This window comes from Spea bombifrons, chromosome 9, assembly GCF_027358695.1.
Source record: "Spea bombifrons isolate aSpeBom1 chromosome 9, aSpeBom1.2.pri, whole genome shotgun sequence".
In the NCBI taxonomy this organism is placed as follows: domain Eukaryota; kingdom Metazoa; phylum Chordata; class Amphibia; order Anura; family Pelobatidae; genus Spea; species Spea bombifrons.
The window spans coordinates 11,879,474-11,891,789 of record NC_071095.1 but is presented as its reverse complement, the minus strand read 5'-3'; the positions used below and the strand labels follow the sequence as shown (position 1 = coordinate 11,891,789).

General features: G+C 47.7%; 1 protein-coding gene across 1 annotated transcript in view; it reads right to left on the bottom strand.

The window, feature by feature from the left end:
* The window catches only part of FOXN3 (forkhead box N3), a 70,806-nt gene that overhangs the window by 50,060 nt on the left and 8,430 nt on the right, over nucleotides 1–12,316 (bottom strand). The window lies entirely within an intron of this gene.

Sequence of the window (12,316 nt, the reverse complement as noted above, 5' to 3'; positions counted from 1 at the left end):
ATCCGGCAAAACCCACCGAATACCCCAACGAGACAATCCGGCAAAACCCACCGAATACCCCAACGAGACAATCCGGCAAAACCCACCGAATACCCCAACGAGACAATCCGGCAAAACCCACTGAATACCCCGAGACAGTCCGGCAAATCCACCGAATACCCCAACGAGACAATCCGGCGAAACCCACCGAATACCCCAACGAGACAATCCAGCGAAACCCACCGAATACCCCAACGAGACAATCCGGCGAAACCCACCGAATACCCCAACGAGACAATCCGATGAGTCCAATAATCTCACAATAACGCAAAGAGCGCAGACAGGCTTCCCGGAAGATGCCGGGGATTCACCGCTCCGGCTCGCACGTAAATAAAGGGGCTCAAAAATGCAACACACAATATTTGCATGCAGTCTAACGCGCCGTCCGTCCATCTGCCTCTGCACCGGGCTCGTCTCTCGGCTGCCGGCTGCCTCGGGGGTTAAATCCCCCCGTCAGTTAATCTTTGCATCGAGTGCTAAGCGCGGCACGTAGTTATATTTAGCACCCAAGCGCTCGCAACAGACGTGCAACTTTGAGGTTCCGGCTGGCAGACTGCGCGGCTCAGAAGCCGTGCAACCCGACCGACCTACCCCCCCCCCGCCGCCTGTCCGTGTAATTACCCCGAACTCGGCGGAGGAAGGAAGGGAGGCTTTTGGCACTTACCCCGTGCGGCGGGTGCTGTCTGTCCAGTGCTGCGATATCGCAAACCTTCAAGCTACTGTATCTGCAAGTGTGTCATGAGGACCGTCCTGAGCTTGTACGTAGTTGTTACCATGGAAACAAACACAGCGAGGGTAGAGTGCCAGGCTGTGTTAATTCCATCACCCATGAACCCCAGGGGAACACGCACATTCATCTCTGCCCTTTTTTTTTTTAATGTTTTTTTTGTGTCTCCGCATTAGTAACGGACGCGCTAAATCCGGACGGGGTCTGCGGGCAGGCGGGTTACGGACGCCGCGTTTACCTGTTGGTGGGAATCGTCTGCCTACAATTTAGAGAGGGAGGAGGGGGCAGCGTGTTTAACCCCCTTGGGGTAAGAGAAGAGCTTGCAATTCAGCCGTCTGCAACAGGCTGGAGAGCGCTAAGGCAGCAGAAAGGGTTAAACGTAATGGCCAGGAATACTGAACGGGGTAATGTTAGGAATAGAGGGCGAGAGACGGGGCGAGACTCAGCGGGTTTAAATACACGACCAGGCTTCCTGTCACCCATATTTCTATACATTAATATTATATAATAACAAGATGTAACAGAATGAACTATCGCGCCTGCAGATTCATAGAGTAGTTGACTCGCGGAGGTGCCGATAAGCAGAGTTGGCATTGGATCAATAGATTAACATTTGCATTGCCAGAGAGAAACATTTGAGAATTTGCCGTCACCCGTCTCTCCTGCTGTAAAGACTCAAACCTTAATCAGTCGTTGGTCTCGTCTTAGATTCAGGAGCTGTATGTCTATCCCATGCATGTTTAATACCCTCACTGTATTACCCTCTTCCACTTCTGCTGGGAGGCTGTTCCACTTATCTACCACCATCTCAGTAAAGTAAAACCTCCTTAGATTACAAAGTGTTAATAAAATAGACACTGAAACACTGTCTAGGTGCACAGGACTTCGCAAAGTTGCAAGGAGAAGTGAAAGGTTTGGGTGCAGACAGTCGCCGGGATAATCGAAACACAAACCCCCTCTAACCTGCCACGGGGACCAGGAGCCGGCACAACGTTCACCGCTGCACAAATCTCAGCACAAAGAAGTACAGGCAGTCTGGGCAAAACTAATGAGCTGCAAATCACTCTTCTGGGGATGCTATTCATCATTTATAATTACTGAGAGAGTGGAAGATACGTGGAACAGCCTCCCAGCAGAAGTGGGAGAGGGTAATACAGTGAGGGTATTAAACATGCGCGGGATAGACATACGGCTCCTGAAGACGAGACCAACGAATGATGGAGGTTTGAGTCTTTACAGCAGGAGAAACGGGGAGACTAGACGGGGGCCGAATGGGGCCGATCTGTTCTATATTTCTATAATATTCATTGAAAATCCTTGAAAATGTCCATTGATTAGATCAGTTTGATACATTCATTAATATTATTGTTTTGGGGGGGTTGCAAAGGAATCATATAAAACAGATAGGAAGCGAAGGGGTCGTTAGTAAATTAAAGGTGAAAACGCTGGGAATCCGGGGTCCGCCAGCCATCAGACTCGATAATGTCGGCAGTTATGGAGGAGTCCATCGCTCGCCGTAGGATGAATTTCCACGAAGCGTTGTCAGGTTCCTCAGAAACCCCGGTGGATTTTGGTTACGCTTGGAGAGTAATTGCATAGTTAGCAAAAATGGGGAAAGAACGGATATATTGGGGGGCGGCGAGAGGTCGGGGACGTCGCCTTCCTCAGGGTCTTTGGGGAAACTCCTAGAAAAAAAACCCGCGTGAAATTCAGCCGTTCTCTAAATACAGCAAATATTCCGAAATAAAAGTAGGATCCTCGATGCCGTAGATAATAAAGATCGTTCTCTCCAGCTGAGGATGAACCAACGTTTCGCTACCACACTAGACCTTCATCAGCGAAATAGCAGTTTACGGTGGCGTTGGGTCACACGAGCGATGATTTTCTTAATCCAGATACATTTTCCAGGTTTTTGGGTTTTTTCCCTCTCTTTGAACGTTTTCCCCGAGTTACTTTCCTTCATTACGCTCCAATAGAGCCGCTTCATTGAGTCTCCATCTCAGGGGTGTCTGACACGATGAAGCCAGCGCTAACCCATTCACCACGAGCCCCTCTCATTAACCTCCCGCAGACTCTCGCCGGACCCAGAGCTCCAAACCGGACCTGGTGAGTCTGACCTTCAAAACCAAGGAGGAACGCTCTGTTTTCACAGCAACGTTTGAGACATTGTGAGAAGAAAATGAGGCTGTCGGGGCAGGTCGCCTCTCATTATCTATTAAAATAATGGATGTCTCGCAGGACAGGGGGGGCATCCAGGTATTTAATAAGACTGTATGTAAACAATGAGACGGGATATCGTCACATATCTTCCCGATATCATTCATGCCCCACGCTCTCTGAATCCTCTGGTGTGGACCCTCTCCTTATATTGTAGCGCCCCCTATGGGTGCCCAGCAGGCAGTAGATCAGAGGTTTGGTTGAATAAATGATGCCGACAGGCAGTGTGGTTAGTAAGCACCGTATTTAATACGGTGATATATATCACTTCCTCCGATCTTCCGATATATATCACTTCCTCCGATCTTCCGATATATATCACTTCCTCCGATCTTCCGATATATATATCACTTCCTCCGATCTTCCGATATATATATCACTTCCTCCGATCTTCCGATATATATATCACTTCCTCCGATCTTCCGATATATATCACTTCCTCCGATCTTCCGATATATATATATCACTTCCTCCGATCTTCCGATATATATCACTTCCTCCGATCTTCCGATATATATCACTTCCTCCGATCTTCCGATATATATATATCACTTCCTCCGATCTTCCGATATATATCACTTCCTCCGATCTTCCGATATATATCACTTCCTCCGATCTTCCGATATACATCACTTCCTCCAATATATATAACTTCCTCCGATCTTCTGATATATATCACTTCCTCTGATCCTGCGATATATATATATCACTTCCTCCAATCTTCCGATATATATATCACTTCCTCCGATCTTCCGATATATATCACTTCCTCCGATATATATAACTTCCTCCGATCCTCTGATATATATATATCTCTTCCTCCGATCTTCCGATATATATATCACTTCCTCCGATCCTCCGCTTTCTATCACTTTTGCCGATCCTGCGATACGTAGCACTTCAGAGCATGCATTACCGCAACATTACGAGTAATCCTGGGGGTAGATGGGAATCTTGCCCCCATTGGGGCATTATGCTAGTTTCTACCCTGTACAGGTCAGAGGTCAAACAGAAGAATTACATTCAACCTCCGATGTTTCGAGCGTGTGATGAGGATTCTTTCATATCACTTTAAAATAAACCGATTTTATGTATTTTTACATATTTAACCCCGTTTCCCTGTTCAGATTGGGCAGGTAAGTAATAGGGCTTTAGTGACCTGGGCGATCCCGACATATGATGGCGTCGGGCGGCCAACGGAATCGGGGGTTTGCAGAGCAATTACATTTGCAGAATAGGGGCACGAAGGATGATCTCTGCAGATTATTATGTTATATAAGAGATAAATGTATTCTGCGCCGGCCCGCCAGAACCTAACGCTATCAGTGCTGATCTGGGCTAGCTATTCCGTGCCAGTGAAAGCCCCGCCGTGTCCATTTACGTGGTCAATAGATACATTGTTTCATGTATCTCAAAAGTATCTAGACTGAGGTCTCCTGGAATCTGCCTTTCATATAACGTTTAATATTTATATAATATAATAATATATAATAATAAATAAAATATTTTTTTTATTATTTTTTTTTTTTTAATATTCTGGTTTATTGGCTCATATGTAAAGTAACTGTATGATCAGCGACGGGTCTCAGGTGATCATCCCCCTAAATGTCTCCGAATGGCGCCGTGGACGCTCGGAACGAGCCGTGGGACCCCCGCTTTTGCCAGCTACACCTCCGGCACATCCGACGAGCCTCTGATTTCTCTTCCCTCTCCTGCGCGACTGCGTTTTATCTTTTTTTTTGCAGTTCCGTTAAGCTCCTCGAGGGCAGTTAGGAATATTCAGAGAGTCTTCTGGTAACATCGAGGCCTACAACAAAATGCACGTCTTCAAACATCAGCTACACCGCTGCATATGTCAGCTACCCTGCGGCAGATTCTGATGACAACTTCATCAAAGCCTCGATTATCTGCGACTTAAACTCAGTTCACATCTTTTGGCAGCCAGGGAAGGATGGATCCCTTACTGTACAGAGTGACATTATCTGCTTTCATTATTATTATTATTATTAATATTATTATTTATAGATTTATTTATGTAGCTGTTATTGAGAAGCTATACGCAAACGCCAGCATTTAAACACTAAATTCGATACGCTTCGCATTTGGCTGATGACATCATAGTTCACAGTCTCCTCTATATATATATCACATCATAAAAGAATATATGTAATAAAATCCCAGAGCCCCATTCGTCTAGTCTGCCCTTTTTTCCTGTTGTAAAGACTCAAAGCTTAGTCAGTTGTTGGTCTCGTTCCCTTACTGTGTTAACCTCTACCACTTCTGCTGGGAGGTTGCTCCACTTATCTACCACCCTAAACATACTTCAATGCGGATTCCAACTGATGTTTCGGAATCGCAGCAAATTGTTACTGATTGGTTCTCATTTGTTTATGTGTATATTGGGATTAGACGCATCATTCCCAGTTCAAATCCAGTGCAGCTGAACTGGTGCACATTGGATGCGTTTTCCGGCAGCCGGAATGCAGAGCGAAGCAGATGCGGCGTCTCCACCGGGATCGTTTAGAGATTAAACGTCTCCAGACGTGGCCGCCGCCGCCGCTGCTCCCATCAATACGATCCGTTAATTGAAAGCATGGCTGCGTGGTTCCCGTGGACAGGTGACGGAGCGCACGGAGCGGCCCAGTGCTATCCCTCCATAAAGAGGCGGCGAGCCGGCGGCACGCGGCGTGAATGCAGATCGCGAGTTTTATTACGTTTGGGGGCCGCCCGGCGAGACGCGTTTTGGGGACAGATGTTCAGCTCGTCGGCGGTCTCTGTCCCCGATGCGATATTATTCTGCAGCCTCGCCGCTCGCATCCCGAAAGGAACGGGAAAGAGAAGATTAATAACCGCGTGGCATTAAAAGCCGCCTCGCAACGATCGCTGGAAAAAGCTGCCGGCGCGGCCGGTCTCAGATCAGAAAGGACCATCAGAAAACATCGCAGTAACGCTTTATACGTTTCCACGGTTACCGGCCCCGGAATCCAGTGGCTTCAGAACTAGCCTGCTAATTCAGTATTATAAACCACGTCAATTCATACAAGCCAAGTGTCCTGATTTTCACAGGACTGTCCCGCTGTCCCAGGTCCTCTGATCTCCCTGGCCGGCCCGCCGAGGTCTATGCTGTTGCAGCCCCCCACATGGCCACCTCCTGAAGCGGAGCATCGTGTGGTGGTTCTTAGGGTCTGGTGGGCAGGTGGTCCTGCCCCGATCATGCCCCTTCCAAAGACCCCTTCCTGCCGCTAACCCCCCCCAACCCCCCAATCTGAAATGTTTAGTTTGCCAATGGGCTTTCAACTAGACGGCATCCAAGAGAGCAGCCAAATAACTGCCCCCCCGTGTCCTGCAGAGCATCTCTGGGCGGAACCATCTGCAGAGCCTCTTGTGCCCACGCCAGCCGCTTAGCACTTAGCGAATAAAGCCCTTCACGGGGGCATCTCCTTTGGCCGGGGTAGAAACGGCAGCCCGGGCGTGACGGGCGCTCGCTGTATGTTTTATTTAATGAACATCATTAGATCTGTGTTTACGGAGCCTCTCGAGTGTTTGAAGAGGAACGCTAATAATTCTTCTCATTTCGGATGTAATCGGAGGCGCCGCGCGCCGCCATCATTCACGCGGATATCGGCGCCACGGAAAACGTTTGCCGGAGATTAATAAAGAAAATGGGAAAAATCATCTAAAATTCATCAGCGTAGAAAGACGTTTTTCCACCTCGTTTGTTTTGCTTTATAAGGCTAATTGTGTAAATTCTTTACGGCCGTCATTAACAAAGCGCGGGGAGGAAAAACAAGAAAGGGGTCGACGTAACGAGCGGATTTTTTATCTCCGCGTCTGTAAGTGGCTCTAAAATTGTAATATATGAACGTTTCAATTATGAATTACTTGCATAATAATCGCAATTATCGCATCCATCCATTATCCGGGCAAAATGAGATATTACGGCGCGATAATGCCACGGCTCGTGGAGCCCGCGCCGCTCGCTGTCACGCCGGGCACCGGAAAACACGTTATCTCATTGCTTATCTCTGGAATCCGTGGAATTCACCCCGGAATACCCGACGGCGTTTCCGAGGGGCACTTTTGTTTTAGGGGATGTGGTTGGGGGCGGGACTGGGGGCGGGGCTTTACCCAGAATTTTTATGCGATAGGATGCCAAGAACGCCTGGAGTTGCGAATGTGCCGGCACCTGCACAATGGGCCATTGTTCTAAAAATGGAGCAGTTACCATGGAAACCAATGGAACATTCCTGCTTGTTGCTCTATATTTAGGTTCTTTGTACCAGAATTAAGCTATATATATTGTATATATTTATATATGTCTATATATATGTGTGTGTGTATATATATATATGGCTGTGTATATATATATATATATATGCGTATATATGAGTATATGGCCCAGTGTGCTTTTAGGGTGTGCATGCGCAACATATTGACAAAGCATACACAGTCAGGAGTAACAATGATTACTTTGTAGCTCCAAATTTTGGCTTTTTTGCAGGAAATGAGAATAAATATTATATAAAGAATATATGCGTCAGGAATTGCATTTATCCCCCCCCCCCCGCAATACATTTTGCCCTCGAAGAGTAGGAATGCCCCCCTATACGAGTTGGTTTGGGAGGCGGCGGGTAGTCCGGGCGCGCCTGGCAGCCGAGGATGCCGAGCGACTCAGCGATGAGACGACGGCCTTGAAACCCGTTAAGGATATTCTGAAGGCTCGGCCCGGGTCCCAGCCGCCGATTTCACCGGGATTTGGGGTTATAAACGCCGGCGCGGCGCGGGTCAGACCGTCTCTCAGGAAAGTCACCGATCCTCGTCCTGCTTCAAAAGGAACAAATCTGATGCTTTAAAAACATTCAAACCCTTTAAAAAGTGTTTTGGGGTTTTTTTTTGTACAAATCGCCCCGGATTGGAACGTTTAAACCACAAGGTTGATTTTTGAAAATCGCCTTTTTCCTCCCCGTTTTATACAGGATGCTGATCTTTAGTCTCCCGGGACTTTCCACGCGTTAAATACGCTAAATTTAGAGTCTACGGTGAAAAGATAAAAAAAAAAAAAGCAGAATTCGCACATTTTTGGCATTTAATCCAAGAATTTGATATGGTTGGAATACGTGATGTCACCGAGAGCGCGTCCTCTGTACAGCGCCACGGCACGTGTCGGCGCTAAGAGATCATATTAAGGGAATAATGGATAATTACAAAGTAAAAAGAGGTTTAGGAAATCCTCGAGCTCTGATTGTCCGTGAAATTATAAGAAAAGCGAACGGCTCCGGCGCGCCCCGACTGCCAGTATTACCAGGGCAGGCTTTTAACCCATTGATGACCAGATTGGCAGATTCTTAGGGTTTTTACCCCAATATTGGGTGAAGGGGCAGATTCTCACAGTTTTTACCCCAATATTGGGTGAAGGGGCAGATTCTCACAGTTTTTACCCCAATATTGGGTGAAGGGGCAGATTCTCACAGTTTTTACCCCAATATTGGGTGAAGGGGCAGATTCTCGGGGTTTGTACCCCAGTCTCAGGGTCTCGGGGTAAATTCTCAAGGCCACCGAAGGGTTAATATTTGAAGTGTTTCAGGGAATACAGTGTTACTATCTGTGCACACGTTTCAAAACAAGTAAAAAAAATATATATATAAAACGAGTAGGTTTTATTTCTGTGTTTTTTAAAATTTTTGTAAACTGAGGACTACAGAAAAACCCCGAACCCAAAGAAAAAACGCAATCGGTGAGAGTGAATCGGCACGCTGAGGCCTCTCTTCACGGTGACGCCGGAGCGTCAGGGAATCTCTCCGTTACAATTGTTATACGACGACAGGGACGATAATTTAACCCCTTCGGCTGCGTTATTACGGGTGTTATGAGCGATCTTGGACGGTCTGCCATCACGCTCCCCGGCGTTTCCCAGCCTTTCTCCGGTGATATTCCTAACGCAGTAATAACGTCCTATTATCCGCTGTCAGATACCACGAGCTGTCAGAATTGCCCCGGGGGCCCATTAGAAGTACCCCCGGGACGCGCGTGCCACAGAAGCGCCGTCTCAAGTAATCCCGTCTCTTACTCCTAAACCCTGACGCGTTCTGCGGCCTCGGAATCACTCAGAGGAAGCGCTCGGAATAACTGATTTACTATCGGAAAGCGTTGTTTCCCCGGCGCGTTCTTCCTAACTTTCAGCAGGTGGAGAGGTTTTAGAGCGGGGTGGGGGGGGGGGCGAATTATTGGGAAGACGCGGCGTTTGGGGAGCGAGAGAGCGGCGTCTCTGAGAGCGAGTGACAATGCGATGGAGAGCGTGTCTGCGGCTCAAGGAGTAATACCGCCTCGGCTGGGCTTCGCTGCCTGTCCGATGGAACGTATCAATCGTGTAGCAGCAGCTTTTAAAGCGACGCGCTGAATGGAGGGCTGAGTGATTGCCGGAGAAACGAGCCGCGAGCCGGCCTTGGATCAGCGGCGGGATAACAGACCGTTATAAAGGGCTTTCGCGGCGCCAGCGCATTTACCTCTCGCTATATTATATATAAGAACGGTCCGGGGATCGCTGCGATCGCGAGGCGTTACGTTAATAACCTCCCCTGTCTTACCAATTAGCGGCCCCCGTGCCGCGTGACCTCAGCGCCTCTGATAAAGCAACTCCATAAAGTATGAGACGGACCGCGGTCGGAATCAGATGTCACTAAATCAGGTTTTTTTGGTGGTAAAAATGAAAGCAGCGGCCTGGAAATCACTTAGACGCCATTTCCAGCCGTTTCAATAATTAATAACGATGACATCATACGTTTCCATTGTATAGGCTACACTGTATCGATCTATATCTAGAGGTTTATTCATTAATCGTCACGCCACGGAGCGCCGCGCCATTGTTACCCTCTGCTACCCGCCGCGTTAGGTGAGTTTATAGACGGAGGTGGGTTCAGCGCAAGTTGGAGACCGAGAAGTTTCCACTAACCCTGACCCAACTAAGAAGGAGACATTGTTTTCCTATCTATAAAGCCCGTGTATTGCGCATGTTGCATTAAAACATGCGCAGGGGGAGCGGTGTGCCGCCATTCGTGTGAAGGCACCGTGGCAGCGAAAGCCCAGCACCCATAGAGTTGCGTTCTCGCTGTCCCCTTTTTGCTGCAGCCGTACCGATAATTTATTCCACCCCAGCTCGGGGAGGCACCGGTGGCAGGAAATCCATCTTCCTTCTCTGGAGTTGCCAGGCAACAGGAAAGCATTTTGGCTTTTAACAGACGTCTTCAGGCATCGGCCGCCGTGTGCCGAGCGCTAAACGGCGAGCCGGATTCTGGTGCATTAAATCAGAGCGGAAAATCTCTCTGCGAACCAGAAAAATAACAGCGCATCCCGGATAACGAGCGACGGAACCTTCCGGGCCAAAGAAGAGAAAACATTTCCCCCGCTCCGCAAACACACGAAGAGACATCGGTTTGGGTCAGATTGTAACAGCGCTTTAAACGTCTCCAAATAACCAGGGGACCCCCGATAAACTTTCTTCGGTGGGTTTCTTGGTGGGTTGGGAAAGACTGGTCCTTGAGGTTTGGGCAGCGACTTAGACGGCAACATCACCGCCGGTTACCGACGGGCGACAATCTGTCTCTCTGTGACTACGATGACATAAAAGAAGTCGCTTTCCTCCTGTAATCTCCCGGCGTGCCCCTCACATCACGAAAATACTCACCGAAATAACAATATTTCCCCCTTCTCCTCGCAAACATAGCTGCCGACAGCCCCAACCCATGGACACTGTCCGGCGGTCCCGAGTAGTCACCCCGCGTTCCAGCTTGTTCAGAGAGTGGGGATCACGGGCCGGTTGGACCTCTGTTGCAGTTGCCAAGTGGCCACCTTGTGACTCTCTGACCGCTGAAATTCTGATACGTGTTATAACGTATTATTGGAGATCGTCACCCCACTCAATCAACTAAAATGAGTTTGCGGTCCACGATAGACTCCGTTGTGTGATCTCTTCAGACCCTCCGGTTTGTCACGTAGTGCTGCCCGAGATGACGCTTCACCGAGGCACCACTAGTGACCAAAACTCAGATATTCCGATCACTTGGTGACCCCCGATTCCCCCCCGGATTTAAAACATCTGCTCTTTTTCATAGATGTGCTTTAAAACCTTTGACTTCTCTGAAAACCCAACTTTTCCGTAAAGCGTTCAACCTTTCTTCCTATCACTCTCAGCCAGCATCCCAATCAAGTTATCTGAACGGCCGACAACCGACGCTGGCCATGGGACCCCCCCCCCATTACCAGGCTGAACCCAGCTTCTTGTGAACACGCCAAAACTGGAGATTCCCTGCATCGGTCGCCGACAGTCACGGAATCTTTGTCCCTCCTTAGGACTAGAAATGAATACGCTGAGTCTTCAAAATGCTAAATATAACATAAAATGATAATAATTCATTATTTGGGGCAGAATCGCTGGAATCTATATAAATCTTATTAAAGGACTAATCGATACACCAAATGTTCCGTCATCTCAAATAATCTGTTACGCCGCCGTTATCGGCCACATCTCCGTTTGTTTCTTAGATGCCCAAAAGCTCCCGGCCGTGGGCGTAACTCGCAAAAAACAAAGGAAATACCCCAAAGCGCCGTTCAAATAGAACGGCAAAAAAAACTTTTTTCTCCCCGTAAAATCACATGGTTTGTCACAGGACCCGGAAAAATCATTTTATCGATTGTCGCGATGTGGAAATGTTTCATGTTTCGTATTTTCTGCAGGATGATTGTTAACGAGCGTCATGACATCATCTGATCGGAGCGTGATGACGGATGCTTGATGCAAATATTTCACATGAATTATCTTTAACGCCGGTAGAGTTCGGGCCGGGGGGCTCGCGGGGTGAGAGCGTGGATCCTCGCGAAGGGAGAGCGGAGCCAAAATCCTAACAGATTAGGCAGCCGAGGAGTTAAACGTAACAATAACCCAATAATAAAGGCTTTGTTGCGTGTTTGTTCCGTGTTCCACGGCTGGCATTGAATGCGCTTAATCAGCTTTTAATTCAGGAGTGCAAGCGATGCAGAACCCGCCGAATCCTTTCCAAACGCCGCCGGTCTGCGGACACGAGACGGGGATTTTGTTTTATATATATTTATATATATTTATTTTTAATCCGTTATATATTGTAAATAAACGTATATATGCTATAAATAAATATTTTTATTGTAAATAAAATAGAAAATAGTTTTCATTGAGAGTCAGAAAATATTTTTATGACATTTTAACGCAGGCGGGATGTTAGAAGGCTTCCCAATTTTAATATGGGTTTTATCGTAAATTGGTACAAATTTCCCAAACCAGGCAAATCTGAATGTATTTATACC